Below are 20,083 nucleotides of genomic sequence, written 5' to 3'. Positions count from 1 at the left end.
AGAAAGACGCATAAGACAGAATCTGGATGAATTGTCTGAACCATTTAACTCAGACTTGGACACGGCCTGGGAAGAACCAGATGCTTCCGAGAAGGAGATAAAAGAGACTGAAAGGCATGATAACAAATGAACCAACGCCTCCAACGTAGTTGAAGGAACTGAAGACCGGGTATCCGAAATAAGGAGCTCACAGCGAGTTAAGAAGGTTCCTGAAAGATTGACATACAGTACACTAGGAGTGCCAAGTGTAATGATAGCCCCTACGGTTCGATATGTTACCTCCCTTTATGCATGGTTGGGAAGCATGCAACCACTTATGTGTAAAGTTCATTAGTCATGGGGACATGCCTATATTTGGTAGGGGGGAGTGTAATACCCACTGGAAATGTTATGTACGCTAAGTATGGTTATCAATCTTTAACTTAGACACTGTATTATCATTGTTATAAATCCCTGGGTTAAAGTTGCCCATGTGAAGGTACGGCAAGAACTTTTAAGGACACAATGTGACTAAGAGCAGACTTTCCATAATTCTGCACCAGTATCAACTGTTGCAGTCTCCAGGCAGAAACCCCAGGAGGAAGGGGTGGAGTCGGGTTTTTCGAGCGGGAAACGCGAGCGACTGGAAGAAAAGAGGGCAGGAGCTCTGAAAAGAGGGCTCAGGAGGCAAATGGCTGCCGCATCCCGTCCCGGGCTTCCAAACTCGGCCGCCGCCCTTCGTATTAGTAGCTCTGCATCCAGAACTCAAAGTGGGATTCAGTGATCGTGAAGAGAATTCAACGAAGGGGTTCGGAGTCGTAAGTCTTGCAGACATCATACACACCATGAGCTCCAACTTAAGCGCGCCAACGAAAGAGTGCACTCGAATTTGGACACAGGGACAGATTCTACTTTGAATCCATATAAATGGAGAATGTATGTTTATTATGTCTAGATTCATTCTAATGTATGCAAATGTCTAATTTAGGTCATTGACCCGTAATCTTCTTATACTGTCTGACGTTAAAACTATAAAGTAAGATAATTAGAATTAAGCCATTGTAGTAGTGATCTCCTTATTGGACTATAGAATACTGTCTACAACAGAGACCACATCTCACATATATCTAGAGAACCGTGAAGGGGTTACACACATATACCCTTGAAAGCTACAGAGATTGTCTTGAAGACGTACACAGGGCAAAAAGACTACCCTAAAGGAAAAATAAGGGTGAAAGTGATGTACAAAGGCCAGGAAATACCTAAAATGGACCTATATGTATTGCCAGATGGAGGACCACCACTACTAGGACGTGAATGGATCTGGAAGATACAATTAGATTGGCATTCCATACAGGCACTGAAGGTTGAGGCCAAAAAGGATGACGACGCCACACCTGGACGACTGTCAAAAATGCTAACTGACGCACAAGAAGTGTTCCAGGAGGGACTCGGAACACTAAAAGGCATAACAGCAATGATTAAAATAGAGGAAAATGCAAGTCCAAAGTTTTTAAGGCCAGACCAGTGCCTTATGCGATCCGACCAGCCGTTGAAGCAGAGCTGGAAGGGTTGGAACGTTCAGGAGTACTGTCCAAAGTAGACTGGAGCGAGTGGGCTACACCCATCGTCCCTGTAATGAAGAGGTCGTTGAGTAATACGCCTGGGGAACCAAAGAAGGTCCGCATCTGTGGGGATTTTAAGGTGATAGTGAACCCAGTCCTTCACACGGTACAATATCCGCTTCCACGGATTGAGGATATTTTCGCCTCGCTATCTGGAGGTAAATGCTTCACCAAAATTGATCTGGCCCAGGCGTACTTGCAAATGGAGGTAGAAGAAGCCTCGAAACAATACCTCACGATCAACACTCATAAAGGTCTCTATCAATACAACCGACTGGTGTTCGGGGTAGCATCGGCTCCGGCTATTTGGCAAAGGGCAATGGATCAAGTCCTGCAAGGGATTCCAGGGACCCAGTGTTATTTGGACGACATCCTGGTCACGGGCGAAAATGACAGTGATCACCTCGCCAACCTGGAGAAGGTGCTCACTAGATTAAAGGAATATGGGCTCCGAGCTAATCGCCACAAGTGCGAGTTTTTCCAGAAGCAGATCTCGTATTGTGGCCACATTATTGACGAAGAAGGGTTACATAAGTCTCCTGAAAAGATTGAGGCAGTAGTCAAGGCTCCAGCACCGGAAAATGTGTCACAACTGAGGTCGTTCCTCGGGCTGGTAAACTACTACCATAAGTTCTTAACAAATTTGTCTACAGTAGTACACCCACTGAATACCCTACTGCAAACGGGGGTACCATGGAAGTGGAATGACGAATGTAAACGAGCTTTCCAGAAGTGCAAAGAATTGATCACATCAAAAGAGGTGTTGGCCCATTTCAACCCAGCACTACCAATTCGGTTGGCATGTGATGCATCACCCTATGGTATTGGAGCGGTGCTGTCGCACAAATTCCCAGACAGGTTGGAGAGGCCAGTAGCCTTTGCGTCTCGGTCACGAACCTCAGCCGAGCGCAACTACGCCCAGATCGACAGGGAGGCCCTCAGCCTAGTATGGGGAGTAAAAAAAATTCAACCACTATCTGCATGGGCAGAAGTTCACCTTGCTGACTGACCACCAACCACTTGTCTCCATCTTTAATCCAAAGAAGGGCGTTCCGGTGATGACTGCACAACGGTTACAAAGATGGTCCCTTTTTCTAGGGGCGAACCAATATGAAATAGAATATAAAGGCATGAAACAGCATGGAAACGCTGATGGGCTATCATGCTTGCCACTGCCTATTGTGGAGGAAGCACCAGCAGTGGACCCTATCGAGATATTTTATTCGTCAATAATTGAACGATTGTCAGTAACTAACGCGGATATAGAGAAGGAGACCCGCAATGATCCGACACTGTCTCGGGTATATGATTTGACGGTGAGGGGATGGCCAACACATGGCGACTCACTGTTGCCAGCATTCTCATCCAGAAGAGAACAGCTGTCAGTATGCCAGGGGACAGTGATGTGTGGATCCCGAGTGGTAATCCCACCCAAGTTAAGGGAGAGAGTGCTCAATGAGCTTCACGAAGGTCATCTGGGAGGGGTGAAAATGAAAAGCCTTGCTAGGGCTTATGTGTGGTGGCCGGAGATTGATCAACAAATCGAGGACCTAACCAAGAGCTGCTCAGGATGCCAGAAGGTCCAAAATGCACCACCACATACCCCTCTACACCCATGGGAGTGGCCCTCCTCTCCATGGCAACAGGTGCATATTGATTTTGCTGGTCCATTCATGGACTCAATGTTCTTAATAGCAGTGGAAGCACACTCGAAATGGCCTGAGGTGATAAAAATGTCCTCAACCACTACAGAGAAAACGATTGCAGTCCTACGGACCATATTTGCCAGGAACGGCTTGCCAGAGCAGATTTGCTCTGATAATGGACCACAGTTTGTGTCCGAAGAGTTTTGGAAATTTATGAGAAGGAATGGGGTAAGGCATTACACATCCGCCCCGTATCATCCAGCCACAAATGGATTGGCTGAGAGGTTCGTACAAACCTTTAAAAAGGCGATAAAGGCCATGTGCGATGATGAAATTCCACTACAGCATAAGGTGGACAATTTCCTGTTAGCCTACAGAAATGCGACACATGCAGTTACCAACCAGACCCCGGCCATGATGTTCTTTAACCGAAGGTTGAGATCTCGTCTGGATTTGCTCAGACCAAATGTGCGAAGAAATGTTGAGGATAAACAATTCCAGCACATCAATGAGAAGCCGACAAGGAGCTTCAATGTAGGACAACCAGTCTTGGCCCGTGACTACCGAACAGAGAAATGGCAACCCGGAACGATATGCACACGGCAGGGGCCATTAATGTACACAGTGGATGTCGGGGAGAACATTGTGAGACGCCACATCGACCAGATCTTAGCGTCATAGGAATGAGTCAATCCCATGTCTCGCGTACCTGGGGATGAACCCGACATACCGGTAGCATCTACCTCAGAAACAGTAGCAGTGGAAACTGATGAACTAACCAATGAAAGGGGTCCAGAATCGCCTCCGCACCAAGAACAAGAACCTCAGGGAAGGCGCTATCCAGAAAGGATCAGGAAGCCGCCCCAAAGACTGAATTTATAAATGGACTATTTTCAGTTAATGTTGCATGTTAAAAATGTTAATTGTTAAATGAATGTTATGGTACTGTTAATCTAAAAGGGGAGGAATTGTTGTGTATGTACCTTTAAGAGAGAACTGTTTTACAGCTCCTGTATACTGTAGTACCGGCAGTGACCACACCTGTATATAAAGCCGGAGCAGGCTTCTGTACTTCAGTCTTGAGACTACTCTACTCTAGTAAACACCTGTTGATTGTTAAGTTACAGCCTCCGTGTAGTTCTTGGGGAAACATCCTATTTAAAGAATCACGGATCGAACAGTAGCGTTCACGTTTTATGTTTGCATTTAAGTCCTTTGGATCCATGCATACTCTTCGATCATTGTTCTTTTTCTTTACACATACCATGGAGTTAACCCAGTCTGTTGGCTCTTCGACTTTCCTGATGACTCCTAGTGTGGTCATTCTGTCCAGTTCTTTATTGAGCCGGTCACGCAGGGGTGCTGGAACTCTCCGTGGAGCATGTACCACTGGCTGAGCATCCTCCTTTAGCTGGATCTTGTAAGTGAATGGTAGAACTCCAAATCCTTTAAATGGCACGAGCGCCTACCCCCTTTATGCTAATGAGCTTGTCCCATGGATTTGGTGCAGGTCAACATTGGACCACACTGGTGGCCAGAAGTCCCACTCTGCTGCATGCCCGGTGATTGAGGGAGGCTCGAGGAATTTCATCCCTGGAATCATAGAAATTACAGCACAGGAGGAGGCCATTCAGCCCATTGTGCTTGTGCTGCTGCTAGCTTTTCAACTGGAGCTGTCCACTCTACTCCCATTTCCCTACACTTTCCCTGTATCCTTTCATATTTCTCCTTCTCAAATATTTATCCAATTCTCTTTTAAATGTTGTTATAGCCTCTGTCTCGTTAGACTCTTATGTTGAAGCATTCATGTTTTTAATAATACATCTGTGTGAAATTATTTCTTATTACTGCCTCCTTTATTCTTCCAGTATTAACTTTCTATCGATGCCTGCTCTTAGTACTGAGTCCCCAAATCAGTGGAAGCAATGAGGGTAATTTTGACTTTGTGCGCTAGTGTACAACGTGTGACGAGTGGGGTACCGCAGGGATCGGTGCTAGGTCCCCAGCTATTCACAATATATATTAATGATCTGGACGAGGGAACTAGATGTAATAACCCCAAGTTTGCAGATGACATAAAGCTGGGTGGGCGTGTGTGCTGTGAGGAGGATGCCAATAAACTCCAGTATGATTTGGACAGGTTGGGTGATTGGGCAGATGCATGGCAGATGCAGTATAATGTGGATAAATGCGAGGTTATCCACTTTGGTGGCAAAAACAGGAAGACAGATTATTATCTGGCAATAGATTGGGAAAAGGGGAAGCGCAACGAGACCTGGGTGTCCTTGTGCACCAGTCACTGAAGGTAAGCATGCAGGTGCAGCAGGTGGTTAAGAAGGCAAATGGTATGTTTGCCTTCATAGTGAGAGGATTTGAGTACAGGAGCAAGGATGTCTTGCTGCAGTTGTACAGGGCCTTGGTGAGACTACACCTTGAGTATTGTGTGCTGTTTTGGTCGCTTTATCTAAGGAAGGATGTTCTTGCCATGGAGGGAGTGCAGCGAAGATTCACCAGACTGATACCTGGGATGGCAGGAATGACGTATGAAGAGAGATTGGGTCAATTAGGCTTATATTTGCTAGAGTTTAGAAGAACGAGAGGGGATCTCATTGAAACTTCTAAAATTCTAACAGGACTAGACAGTCTAGATGCAGGAAGGATGTTCCTGATGGCTGGGGAACCCAGAACCAGGGGTCACAGTCTAAGGATAAGGGGGTAAGCCATTTAGGACTAAGATGAGAAGGAATTTCTTCACCCAGAGAGTGGTGAACCTGTGGAATTCTCTGCCACAGAAGGCAGTTGAGGCCAATTCATTAAATATATTCAAGAGGGAGTTAGATATATTTTTTAAGGCTAAAGGGATCAAGGGATATGGGGAGAAAGCAGGGACAGGGTACTGAATTTGGATGATCAGCCATGATCTCATTAAATGGCGGAGCAGGCTCGAGGGGCCGAATGGCCTACTCCTGCTCCTATCTTCTATGTTTCTATGTGATGGCGAGACGGCAGCCCGTTTCACACCTCCCCCCATTTTTATTTCCAATACACTATCGCACAAAATTAAAAAGACCCCCTAACTTTCACTATCCTCTCAACATCTTCACCATCTTGAAAACTGTTATTAGATGCCCCTCAACATTCTCTGTTCAAGTGAAGAAACCTCTTTTTTTCTGTTTTGGTCATTTGTATTTTAATTTTTACTATTAGAAGATTCCTTTGTTGATTCAGATGTAGCAGAAGGTGTTACAGGCTGGATCCAATTGATTAACTTTATAAAACTGGGTAACTGTAAGTAATCAGTTCCAACTGCCCGCTGTTTGTTGTTTAATCCCCACTTGTGTTATAGATACAATACAACTCTCGTGTTTCCTACATTACAATGGTGACTACACATCAAAAGTACTTAATTCGCTGTGGAGCGTCTTGGGACATCCTGAGGTTGTGACAGGCGCTATAGAAATCTAAGTCATTCTTTCTTTCTCAGCTGTGGGATAAATTCTGCATTCCATCATTCGGTCATCGCGTGTCCTCTCACACGCTGACCTCTTTAGAGAGTCAGATTCGATTACTGTTCAAGAGGAGGGTTTGTACAATTTGGTTTACTTGCAAAAGCAAGGTCAGCACTGTTGCCCCAGTGATGTTCTATCTGTACTTCCAACGTTTTAGAGAGGGAGAGAAAGGTGAGAGAGTTCCTATCACTCTCTGTTTGCACAATAGACAGTGCGCAGGACATTTGGACTGACAAACACAGAGAGGTAAAAGCATTCTAGTATTCAGTCTGTTTTACTGTTAACATTGTTTTAATGGGATGTTATTCCACAGCTGGGATCGTTGTTTTATACCAGTCACTGGTATCTCTTTCAAATTAATTGAAATAAATCAGATCAGTCACAACTATTTTCAACGGGTGATATCAAACTAATTGGTGTCAGCCATAGTTCAGTGGTAGCAATCTCTTGCCTTCTGAGTTCAGGAAGGTTGTGGTGTTCCAGTCTCACTCCAGGGACTTGAGCACAAAATCTAGGTTGACACTCCAGTGCAGTGCTGAGGGAGCGTTGCGCTGTTGGAGGTGCTGTCTTTTGGATGAGACGTTAAACCAAGGCCACGTCTGCCCTCTCAGGTGGATGTAAAAGATTAACGACACTATTTTGAAGAAGAGTACGGGAGTTCTCCCCGGTGTCGTGGCCAATATTTTTCCATCAAACAAAACCTAAAAAAAACAGATTGTTCATTTATTTCATTGCTGTTTGTGGGAGCTTGCTGTGTGTATTTTTGTTTGTCGCGTTTCCCACATTACAACAGTGACTACACTTCAAACTTACTTCATTGGCTGTGAAGCACTCTGGGACGTCCTGAGGTCATGAAAGGCACTATAGAAATGCAAGTCTTTCTTCTTTAACTAATTATCGCTAGTATATTGTATTGATCATATCTGCCGTTTTTATTTTAGGTTCTCATAAACATGATAAGGTTTGCTGAGCATGGAGTAGGAGAGTGCAAGCCAATCACCCAGTCCAGTATTAAGTAGACTTGTACAGTGGCAGTAGTTATCACATAGGAACATAGGAACGGGAGTAGGCCATTGAGCCCCTTGAGCCTGTTCTGCCACTCAATGAGATCACGGCAGATCTGCGACCTAACTCCATATACCCGCCTTTGGCCCAGATCCCTTAATACCTTTGGTTAACAGAAAACTACCAATCGCTGATTTAAAATTAACAATTGATTGAGCATCATTGCCATTTGTGGAAGAGAGTTCCAAACTTCTACCACCCTTTGTGTGTAGAAGTGTTTCTGAAATTCACTCCTGAAAGGTCTGGCTCTAATTTTTAGACTATGCCCCCTAGTCCTAGAATCCCCAACCAGTGGAAATAGTTTCTCTCTATCTACCCGATCTGTTCCCTTTAATATCTTGAAAATTTTGATCAGATCACCCCTTAACCTTCTAAATTCTAGCGAATACAACCCTAATTTGTGTAAAAACAAAAACAAAATACTGTGGATGCTGGAAATCTGAAATAAAAACAGAAAATGCTGGAAATACTCAGCAGGTCAGGCAGCATCTGTGGAGCGAGAAACAGAGTTAACGTTTCAGGTTGATGACCCTTCGTTATAACTGGAAAATGTTGGAGGTGTAACAGATTTTAAGCAAGTGCAGGGGCAGGGAAAGCGGGGAGGGGAGGAAAGAACAAAAGGTAAGGTATGTGATCGGATGGAAAGCAGGAGAGATTAAATGACAAAAGGGATGATGGTGCAAGACAAAAGGAGATGTAAATGGGACAAGTTAAGAAACAAAAGATGACTCTAGATGAGGTGTAAATGGGAATGGTAGAATCATCAACAGCTGCCGTGTGAAAAAAAATAGGGTCAGAGGTTATGGTCTGAAATTGTTGAACTCAATGTTGAGTCCAGAAGGCTGTAAAGTGCCTAATCGAAAGATGAGGTGCTGTTCCTCGAGCCTACGTTGAGTTTCATTGGAACAGTGTAAGAGGCTGAGAGTGGAGAGGTCAGAGTGGGAGTGGAGCGGAGAATTAAAGTGACAGGCGACCGGAAGCTTGGGGCCACGCTTACGGACTGAACAGAGGTGTTCCGCAAAGCAGTCACCCAATCTGCATTTGGTCTCCCCAGTGTAGAGGAGACCGCATCGTGAGCAGCGAATACTGTATACTAAATTGTAAGAAGTACAAGTAAATTGCTGTTTCACCTGGAAGGAGTGTTTGGGACCTTGGACAGTGGGAAGGGAAGAGGTAAAATGGCAGGTGTTGCATCTCCTGTGCTTGCACGGGAAGGTGCCGTGGGAAGGGGAAGGGGTGTTGGGGGTGATTGAGGCGTGGACTAGGGTGTTGCGGAGGGAGCGGTCCCTTCGGAATGCTGAAAGGGGAGGGGAGGGGTAGATGCGTTTGGTGGTGGGATCATGCTGGAGATGGCGGAAATGACGGAGGATGATACGGTGAATGTGGAGACTGGTGGGATGAAAGGTGAGGACAAGGGGAACCCTGTGTAGTTCTGGTAGGAAGGGGAAGGGGTGAGAGCAGAAGTGTGGGAAATAGAACGGACACGGTCGAGGGCCCTGTCAATCACGGCAGAGGGGAATCCTTGGTTGAGGAAAAGGAAAACATATCGGAAGAACTAGTGTGGAAGATGGCATCGTCAGAGCAGATGCGAAGGAGACGGAGAAAGTGGGAGAATGGAATAGAATCCTTACAGGATGCGGGGTGGGAGGAAATGTAGTCCAGGTGACTGTGGGAGTCAGTGGGCTTATAGTGGATGTTGGTTGACAGCCTATCAGCAGAAATGGAGACAGAGAAGTCGAGAAAGGGAAGGGAAGAGTCGGAGATGGACCAAGTGAAGGTGAGGGAAGGGTGGAAATTGGAAGCAAAGTGAATGAAATTTTCTAGCTCAGGGTGAGAGCAGGAAACGGCACCGATACAGTCATCAATGTACCGGAAAAAGAGGTAAGGGAGGGGACCTGAGTGGGACTGGAACAAAGAATGTTCCACATATCCCACGAAAAGGCAGGCATAGCTAGGACCCATGTGGGTTCCCATAGCAACACATTTAATTTAGAGGAAGTGAGTGGAGTCAAAGGAGAAGTTGTTTAATGTGAGAACAAGTTCAGCCAGGCAGAGGAGGGTGGTGGTGGATGGGGACTGGTTGGGCCTCTGTTCAAGGAAGAAGCAGAGCGCCCTCAGGCCATCCTGGTGGAGGCCACTAGGCTTCCTGTAAGTCGTGAATTGTTGAGGCCCCAGCACAGATCCCTGCGGGACACCACTAGTCACAACCTGCCAATTTGAGTACCTACCCATTATCCCTGCTGCCTGTCTCCTGCCGCTCAGCCAATTTCATAACCAGGTCAATAATTTTCCCTTAATTCCATGGGCTTCTATCTTAGTTAACAGTCTCTTATGTGGGACTTTATCAAATGCCTTCTGGAATTCCATATAAATAACATCTATAGACATTCCCCTGTCCACTACTTTAATCACCTCCTCAAAAAATTCAATCAGGCTTGTCAAGCATGACCTACCTTTCACAAATCCATGCTGGCTCTCTCTGATCAACTGAAAATTTTCGAGGTGTTCAATCACCCTATCCTTAATTGTAGTCTCGAGCAATTTTCCGACAACAGATGTTAGGCTAACTGGTCTATAATTCCTTGGTTTCCCTCTCTCACTATTTTTAAATTGTGGAGTGACATGCGCAATTTTCCAATCTAAAGGGATGGTTCCTGAATCGAGAGAATATTGGAATATTATTGTTAGGGCATCTGCAATGCCCTCACCTACATCCTTTTAAACCCTGGGATGGAAACCATCTGGTCCTGGGGACTTGTCACTCTTTAGTGCCATTATTTTCTTCATTACTGTTATTTTGCTTACATTAATTTTATTGTGTCCCTGTCCCTGATTTAGCTTCCTTGGGATTTCTGGCATGCTATTCTCTTCCTCTACTGTAAATACTGATGCAAAGTAATTATTCAACATGTCTGCCATTTCCTTATTATCATTGATAATATCACCACTTTTGGTTTTTAAGGGGCCAACATTGCTCCTGACTACCCTTTTTTTCCTAATATAATTGTAAAAAAATTTGCATTGATTTTGATATCCCTTATTTTGTATTGATTTTGATATCACACACCAGTAGGTAGTTGTTAACGCTGTTCCTTTCCATCGAAGCAACAGAAAAATAATTATATATTTTTTTAAATATGCAAGAAAATAAAATTAGTTGCAAAGTAACAGCAAAGAAAACACATTTTTATTTTAACCACGATAGGGTTTCCCTTGTCCTCACCTTCCACCCCACCAGCCTTCACATTCAACGGATCATCCTCCGCCATTTCCGCCACCTCTAGTGTGATCCAAACACCAAACACACCTTCCCCTCCCCTCCTCTTCCCATGGCACCTTCCCGTGCAAGCGCAGGAGATACAACACCTGCCCTTTTTCCTCCTCCCTTCCCACCGTCCAGGGCCCCAAACACTCCTTCCAGGTGAAACAGCGATTTACTTTCAATTAGGTGTTTTACAGCCTTCTGGACTGAACGTTGAGTTCAACCATTTCAGATCGTAACCTCTGCCCCATTTTTTGGACAGCAAGTGCTGATTCTGCTATTCTCATTTACACCTCTTCTAGACTCACCTTTTGTTTCTTTACTTGTCCCATTACCACCCCCTTTTGCCTTCCACCATCATCCCTTTTGTCTTTCAATCTATCCTGCCTTCCACCCTATCACAGACCTTCCCTTTTGTTCTTTCCTCCCCTCCCCCTTTCCCTGCCTCTGTACTTACTTAAAACTTGTTATATCTCTAACATTTTCCAGTTCTGACGAAAGGTCCTCGACCTGAAACAATGTCCGGGATTTTACTAACCTCGGCGGGTCCGTGGTGGGCGATGTTGGTGGTGGGTCGCGACCCCGCTGCTGGCTCCATCCCACTCTGTGAAATTAATTTACCTTGATAGGGCCTGTTAAGCACACCCAGCACGTTTCCCAGCCAATTAGAGGAAGCGGGTCTGGTGACGTCATTCATGATGCGTCATCAGCCAGTTTCCTTAAAGGGACCATGGCCAACTTTAATTTGACATTTGTGATGTCAGTATTTTACAGCATTGAGGTGCTGCAAACACTGACAATCACTGCACAGTGGCACAGGGCTGCACCCAGGCTCTCCTATGACTCCCTCCATATGCTTATGGAGGGAGTCACAGCACACAGGGTGGTCCTCTTCCCTTCCCATGGGCAGAAAGGACCTCCCCAGGAGATCAACGCAGCCTGGTTGCACATTGCAGAGGAGGGCTCAAGCAGAGATATGGTCAGGAGGACATGGGTGCAGTGCCGCAAACATTTCAATGATCTCAGATCACAAAACGTTAGTACAAAGCCACACTCAACCTTATTCTGCTGTGCCTCTCATCACATCCCCATCACTCTGCTTTCCCTACCCTACTCCTGCACATCCTTACTCACACCAACTTACCTTGCACCTCCACCCATCCCTCTCTATCTACATTATCACATCCCCATCTCACTAGCCACCCCTCACACTCACCTTCATCTTAGTGCAACCATACCAACTAACAGCACACAAAGGTAGGCACTTGGGTGTTTTATGCAATATTCATGTGAAGTTTCTGTTAATGTGGTGTCAAACATTGAAACCTTTAATTTCAACACTTTGCATTCTTGGACAGATTTGTGTGCACCTTAGGAAGCGGCTTAGTGAGCTGCAGTGAATGGTGAGACATAACGGTACCCCGTGCAAAGGAATGGCTTTGGCATTGTAGGGATGCTTTATGGTGTTGGTGTGGGGTGGTGCCAACCTGGCGCATCATGTGGCAGCCAGGGTGTACAGCGTCAAGTGAAGTAGGCCATGGTGAGGCCACCCCTGGCCTCCCGGGCAGCAATGTGGTTGGGTGCTGATGCCCTCTGTCCTGTGCAGCATCAGGTGATTGCGTAGAAGGTTGGTGGAGTTGTTGTTGGAGCTGCTGGTGTGCCTAGTGCTGCTGGTGTTGGGGCTCATCATGGTGGGATTCTGAGGACCAAGGTGAGAGAGTATAAAGGGCACCCATGCTGATGGAATAGATGGCAGGTGAAGTAGAGATGACAGAAGCGATCTGTCAATGGTGCGAGAGGCAATGAGGTCAGACGGAATGGAGACTTGTGTAAAGACTTGCAGCATCCTGAATCTGTAGTGAAAATGCAGTGAGGAAGAGCTTATGGGTTAGGAAAGATATCTTTGTAAGGTGGGAGCTTTTACTTTACATTTGAAGCTGTCAACTCAACAGCTGATTCAATGGCCACTGAACTCCTGCCTCAGCTTGACAGACGTGGTCCACGACCAACGTGGGTCCCATGAGCGAGCACATAAAATCAAAAGGTGAGCTCAAGTGTATTCTTTATGATCTCTAAACAAGGTCATAATTACCTGAATTGGGTCCCCCGCCGCTGCGTGTCGGGTCTGCTCAGCGCTGACAAACCCGACATTGGGAAAGGTGCGTGGCGGCAGGTTCACAGCGGTGTCCCAACCCACTGGGGGAAAAAACACTTTCCCACCTGGCCTGCCACCGACCACGCCCGCTAACCTCCCCGCAAAATCTCAGCTGTTAACTCTGTTTCTCTCTCCATAGATGCTGCCTGACCTGCTGAGAATTTCCAGCATTTTCTGTTTTTATTACAGTGTAATTTTCTGCCCTAATTCCCTTACTTTGCCTTCTATCCCGAAGCCGCTGACCCTTGCTGGGGTACAGTTCCACTGGCCGCTTCCCCATTCCTCTCCCAAATGGCTATTCATCACGTGCGAGCCTTGACAGGCTGTGTCTAGTCATGGTGTTTGATGGACCAATTAGTCTTTCCCTGCCTGTCATTTTTGTATGTTCATAGGCGGTCCATTCGCCCATGGAGTGACCCAGGCACTGGCCTTAGCAAATAATCAACTGATTTTATAAACAGGAAGTTAAAAAGTATCCAACAGTGATGGAAGTCAAGTCTCAGGAGGAGCTGCCGTTTTATTGACAAGATGTAAGCTAACCAGAACGATGGAATTACCAGCAAGCAGCTACAGATTCTGGCTATCAGCGCAGTAATCACATCTCCACAGTCCTCCTCTGCTGAACACCGTCATGTATCCAAAAAGTAGAAAGTGTTTGTCATTTGTCTTTGGTCATTGATCGGTGGTCATTGGTCAGTGGTTGTTGGTCATTGGTCAGTGGTCATTGGTCGGTGGTTGTTGGTCATTGATCGGTGGTTGTTGGTCAGTGGTTGTTGGTCATTGGTCGGTGGTTGTTGGTCAGTGGTTGTTGGTCATTGGTTGGTGGTTGTTGGTCAGTGGTTGTTGGTCATTGGTCAGTGGTTGTTGGTCATTGGTCAGTGGTCATTGGTCAGTGGTTGGTCATTGATCGGTGGTTGTTGGTCATTGATCGGTGGTCATTGGTCAGTGGTTGTTGGTCATTGGTCGGTGGTCATTGGTCAGTGGTTGTTGGTCATTGGTCGGTGGTCATTGGTCAATGGTTGTTGGTCATTAGTCGGTGGTTGTTGATCATTGGTCGGTAGTTGGTCATTGGTCGGTGGTCATTGGTCATTGGTCGGTGGTCATTGGTCGGTGGTCATTGGTCGGTGGTGTTGGTCATTGGTCGGTGGTTGTTGGTCATTGGTCATTGGTCGGTGGTCATTGGTCAGTGGCTGTTGGTCATTGGTTGGTGGTCATTGGTCGGTGCTTGGTCATTGGTCGGTGGTCAGTGGTCAGTGGTTGTTGGTCATTGGTTGGTGGTCATTGGTCGGTGGTCAGTGGTTGTTGGTCATTGGTCGGTGGTCATTGGTCGGTGGTCATTGGTCATTGGTCGGTGGTCATTGGTCAGTGGTTGTTGGTCGGTAGTCATTGGTCAGTGGTTGTTGGTCATTGGTCGGTGGTCATTGATCATTGGTCGGTGGTCATTGGTCAGTGGTTGTTGGTCATTGGTCGGTGGTCATTGGTCATTGGTCGGTGGTCATTGGTCAGTGTTTGTTGGTCATTGGTCATTGGTTGGTGGTCATTGGTCAGTGGTCAGTGGTCATTGGTCGGTGGTCATTGGTCAGTGGTTGTTGGTCATTGGTCGGTGGTCATTGGTCAGTGGTTGGTGGTCAGTGGTCATTGGTTGTTGGTCATTGGTCAGTGGTTGTTGGTCATTGGTCAGTGGTTGTTGGTCATTGGTTGGTGGTCATTGGTCGGTGCTTGGTCATTGGTCGGTGGTCAGTGGTTGTTGGTCATTGGTTGGTGGTCATTGGTCGGTGGTCAGTGGTCAGTGGTTGTTGGTCATTGGTCGGTGGTCATTGGTCATTGGTCGGTGGTCATTGGTCAGTGGTTGTTGGTCGGTAGTCATTGGTCAGTGGTTGTTGGTCATTGGTCGGTGGTCATTGGTCAGTGGTTGTTGGTCATTGGTCGGTGGTCATTGGTCAGTGGTTGTTGGTCATTGGTCGGTGGTCATTGGTCAGTGGTCGGTGGTCATTGGTCAGTGGTTGTTGGTCAATGGTTGGGGGTAATGGGTCATTGGTCATTGATTGTTGATCAGAATCAGAAGTAAAGACAAGGGCCCTGAGATTTCTGGGGCCTGTGAGGACAGCAGGAGGAGGCTAAAACCACCGGGCCTGAATTTGCCAGGGCTCAGACTCTCTTTCCAACCCCATCTGAAATCCCGGCACATTCAGGGGCAAGCCCGTAATATGCCCGCCCGCATGTCGTGTAAAGAAGGGAAATTTCTCAACCTCTGCCTCCTTCTCAGCCGGATGCCCTAGTTATGCCAGAAACAACACGAGCGCCTACCCAAGATACTTAAGCTGGCCTGACCTTGGGATTTTGGGTGAGGTCAGGGACCTAGTTAGTGGCCGGGCAGTAGTTCAGCTCTACCCAATATTCACCCCTTCCAAGGCCTCCCCACGAGTTTCAGGGCCACAAAATTCAACAAAAGTAAAACATAAATGAACACATTAGATATATACTAAATAGAGGTACAATTTCCACCCTTCCCTTGCCTTCATATGGTCCATCTCCGACTCTTCCCTTCCTTTCCTCGACTTCTCTGTCTCCATTTCTGGGGCTAGGCTATCAACCAATATCCACTATAAGCCTACTGACTCCCACAGCCACCTGGACTACATTTCCTCCCACCCCGCTTCCTGTAAGGACTCTATTCCATTCTCCCAGTTTCTCCGTCTCTGTCGCTTCTGTTTCAATGATGCCACCTTCCATATCAGTGCTTCCGATATGTCTTCCTTTTTCCTCAACCGAGGATTCCCCTCCACCGTGGTTGACATGGCCCTCGACTGTGTCCGTTCCATTTCCCGCACTTCTGCTCTCACCCCTTCCCCTCCCTCCCAAAACCACGATAGAGTTCCCCTTGTCCTCACCTTCCACCCCACCGCCTCCACATTCCGCCACCTCCAGTGTGATCCCACCACCAAATATATCTTCCCCTCCCCTCCTTTCAGCATTCCGAAGGGACCGTTCTCTTCACGACACCCTGGTCCACTCCTCAAAAACCCCGAACACCCACTCCCTGTCCCACAGCACCTTCCCATGCAAGCACAGGAGATGCAACACCTGCCCTTTTACCTCCTTTCTTCCCACCATCCAGGGCCCCAAACGCTCCTTCCAGGTGAAACAGCGATTTACTTGTGCTTCTTTCAATTTAGTATACTGTATTCACTGCTCACGATGCGGTCTCCTCTACATTGGGGAGACCAAATGCAGATTGGGTGATCGCTTTGGGGAACACGTCCGTTCAGCCCGCAAGCATGACCCTAAGCTTCCGGTTGCCTATCACTTTAATTCTCTGGATCAGTCCCACTCTGACCTCTCTATCCTCGGCCTCCTACACTGTTCCAATGACGTTCAATGCAAGCTCCAGGAACAGCACCTCATCTTTCGATTAGGCACTTTACAGCCCTCTGGACTCACCATCGAGTTCAACAGTTTCAGATCATAACCACGGCTCCCATTTTTTTGGACAGCAGCTGTTTCTGATGATTCTGCTATTCCCATTTACACCTCCTTCGACCCATCTTTTGTTTCTTTACTTGTCCCGTTACCATCTCCTTTCACCTTGCGCCGTCATCCGTTTTGTCATTTAATCTCTCCTGCCTTCCACCCTATCACAGACCTTCCCTTTTGTTCTTTCCTCCACTCCTGCTTTCCCCGCCTGTGTACTTGCTTAAAACCTGTTACAGGAAACTTTCGTTTAACCAGAGGTTAAATGTCCGGAAAGCTCTATCTACCGGCAAAATTCAGGAGCCGTTTCCTATAAGTTTTTTTACTACTCGTTGCTTTTTTTTTCCAGTCAGGCTCTGCAAGGTCTAGCTGAAGCTGTTGCTTAGCTACAAAGACGCTTTTAAGCTGCAGCCGACTGTTCTGAAGCTGTTGCTAAGCAACAGGGTTTGTTGATTCACACGGAGCTTAAAAGCTCTGTATGTTTTAACATTAGCACTGGTTTCTAAGGCAGTTTTGATGGTACGGCATCAGCTCGGTCCCGTCAGTGCCGGGTACCAGAAAGTTTCCTGTACATCTCTAATCTTTTCCAGCTCTGACAAAAAGTCATCGAGCTGAAACGTTAACCGTGTTTCTCGCTCCACAGATGCTGCCTGACATGCTGAGCATTTCCAGCATTTTCTGCTTTTATTTCAGATTTCCAGCACCTGCAGAATTTCACTTTTGTTGAAGTAGAATTGGGGGCAGCTTTAGAGCACAATCTAACCTCAGGGTTCAGATGATACTTATTTAAAAAAAGCAAAGCTACGCTCTCACTTTCTGTTCAGGTGGATGAAAAGGAATAGGGAATTCTTCTGGTGTCCCGGCCAACATTCCTCCCTCAACCATCATCAACAAAAATAGCTTAACTGGTCTTTTATCTGATTTGCTTTTTGTGGGGCCGTGCTGTGTTTAGTTACATAGCTACAGTGACTACACTTCAGAAACATCTTGAGAATGTGGAAATCACTATATAAATGTAGGGTCTTCCTTTGTTTAGGAGGCTTTTAAAGGTTTGTGTAACATTTGCATATTGATTTATCATTGGCCCGCAGGCATCTGTAAGGAATACCTATTATTCACATGTGATCACATGCTGAGTTGTCATTGGCCTGCAGGCATCTGTAAGGACTGCTATTGTTTTAGAAGACCCAGGGGGCCTCACTCCATCTTGTCCACACGGTGCTGTACTGTTGTGAGTCAGATCAGACCTGATGCTTCATTAAAAGAGTTTAAATTGTAATACTCCGTTGTCCCGCAATTTATTATTTTTGTACAAAGTGTGCAAAACAAGACAGTTTGTAGGAGGCAAAATGGTTCTGGAAAGCACTCCAGAGGGCAGGAGCATAATGGTTGAAAGATCAGCACTTAACTGGTGAAGCCAGAAGACAAGCAATAATCTGGATTCTGAGAATGTGGTCTGGGATGTAAAACTGGAGAAAGAGGTGAGGCAAGGGGTGAGGCTGTAAGTTGGTTTGAAGCTGGGGATAAGGACCTTTCAGTTGATTTTCTGGGTGCTGAGAGCTAGTGGAGTTGGGCAAGCAGAGGGGGCAATGTGTCCATGGGACTTTGTGTGGGAGAGGACTTAGGCCATAGAGTTCTGGATTAGCTCAAGCTTATACAGGTGGAGGTAGGGAGGCTGGTGAGGAAAGCATTATAGAAATTGGTTGTGGATAAGGGTTTGAGCAGCAGAGGTTGGGGCGCAATGTTGTAGCAGTGAAAGAAACATAGAAACATAGAAGATAGGAGCAGGAGTAGGCCATTCAGCCCTTCGAGCCTGCTCCGCCATTCAATGAGATCATGGCTGATCATCCAAATTCAGTACCCTGTCCCTGCCTTCTCCCCATATCCCTTGATCCCTTTAGCCTTAAGAAATATATCCAACTCTTTTTTGAATATATTTCATGAACTGGCCTCCACCGCCCTCTGTGGCAGAGAATTCCACAGGTTCACCACTCTCTGGGTGAAGAAATTCCTCCTAATTTCAGTCCTAAATGGCTTACCCCTTATCCTTAGACTATGACCCCTGGTTCTGGACTCCACGGCCATCATAAACATCCTTCCTGCATCTAGCCTGTCCAGGCCTGACAGAATTTTATAGGTTTCAATGAGATCCCCTCTCAATCTTCTAAACTCCAGTGAGTATAAGCCCAATCGACACAATCTCTCCTCATACGTCATTCCTGCCATCCCAGGTATCAGCCTGGTGAATCTTCGCTGCACTCCTTCCATGGCAAGAACGTCCTTCCTCAGGTAAGGCGACCAAAACTGCACACAATACTCAAGGTGTGGTCTCACCAAGGCCCTGTACAACTGTAGCAAGACATCCTTGTTCCTGTACTCGAACCCTCTTGCTACGAAGGCCAACATACCATTTGCCTTCTTAACCGCCTGCTGCACCTGCATGCTTACCTTCAGCGACTGGTGCACAAGAACACCCAGGTCTCTTTGCACTTCCCCTTCTCCCAATCTATTGCCATTCAAATAATAATCTGCCTTCCTGTTTTTGCCACCAAAGTGGATAACCTCACATTTATCCACATTATAGTGCATTTGCCATGTTTCTGCCCAATCACCCAATCTGTCCAAATCGTACTGGAGTTTCACGACAACCTCCTCACAACTTACCCTCCCACCCAGCTTTGTGTCGTCTGCAAATTTGGAGATATTACATCCAATTCCCTCGTCCAGATCATTAATATATATTGTGAACAGCTGGGGTCCTAGGATCGATCCTTGCGGTACCCCACTAGTCACTGCCTGCCATTCGGAAAACGACCCGTTTATTCCAACTCTTTGCTTTCTGTCTGCCAACCAGTTCTCTATCCAAGTCAATACCTTGCCCCCAATCCCATGTGCCTTAACTTTGCATGCTAATCTCTTATGTGGGACCTTATCAAAAGCCTTCTGAAAGTCCAAATACACCACATCCACTGATTCTCCCTTATCTGTTTTACCAGTTACATCCTCAAAAAATTCCAGTAGATTAGTCAAGCATGATTTACCTTTCGTAAATCCATGTTGACTTTGTCCGATCCTGTCACTGCTTACCAAGTGCTCTGCTATTACATCTTTTATAATAGATTCTAGCATTTTCCCCACTACCGATGTCAGGCTTACTGGTCTATAATTCCCCGCTTTTTCTCTGCCACCTTTTTTGAATAGTGGGGTAACATTAGCTACCCTCCAATCCATGGGTACTGTTCCAGAGTCTATCGAGTTCTGGAAGATGACCAGCAATTCATCTACTATTTCTAGGGCCACTTCCTTAAGTACCCTAGGATGTAAATTATCAGGCCCTGGGGATTTATCGGCCTTCAATCCCATCAATTTCC

General features: G+C 46.4%; 1 protein-coding gene across 1 annotated transcript in view; it reads left to right on the top strand.

Moving 5' to 3' along the window:
* Window positions 1-6,902: 6,902 nt before the first annotated feature.
* LOC147116061 (claudin-15-like) overlaps window positions 6,903-20,083 on the top strand; it is a 102,045-nt gene continuing 88,864 nt past the window's right edge. Inside the window, exon 1 of the mRNA XM_085990769.1 lies at window positions 6,903-7,005. The gene's annotated coding sequence lies outside the window, so the exon portion shown is untranslated. The remainder of the gene's footprint in view (window positions 7,006-20,083) is intronic.

The sequence above is a fragment of the Somniosus microcephalus genome, chromosome 6, assembly GCF_052327205.1.
Source record: "Somniosus microcephalus isolate GS21.2 chromosome 6, FLI_Smic_1.0, whole genome shotgun sequence".
Taxonomy (NCBI): Eukaryota; Metazoa; Chordata; class Chondrichthyes; order Squaliformes; family Somniosidae; genus Somniosus; species Somniosus microcephalus.
The sequence above is the reverse complement of the archived record's forward strand: the minus strand, read 5'-3'. Positions and strand labels throughout refer to the sequence as shown.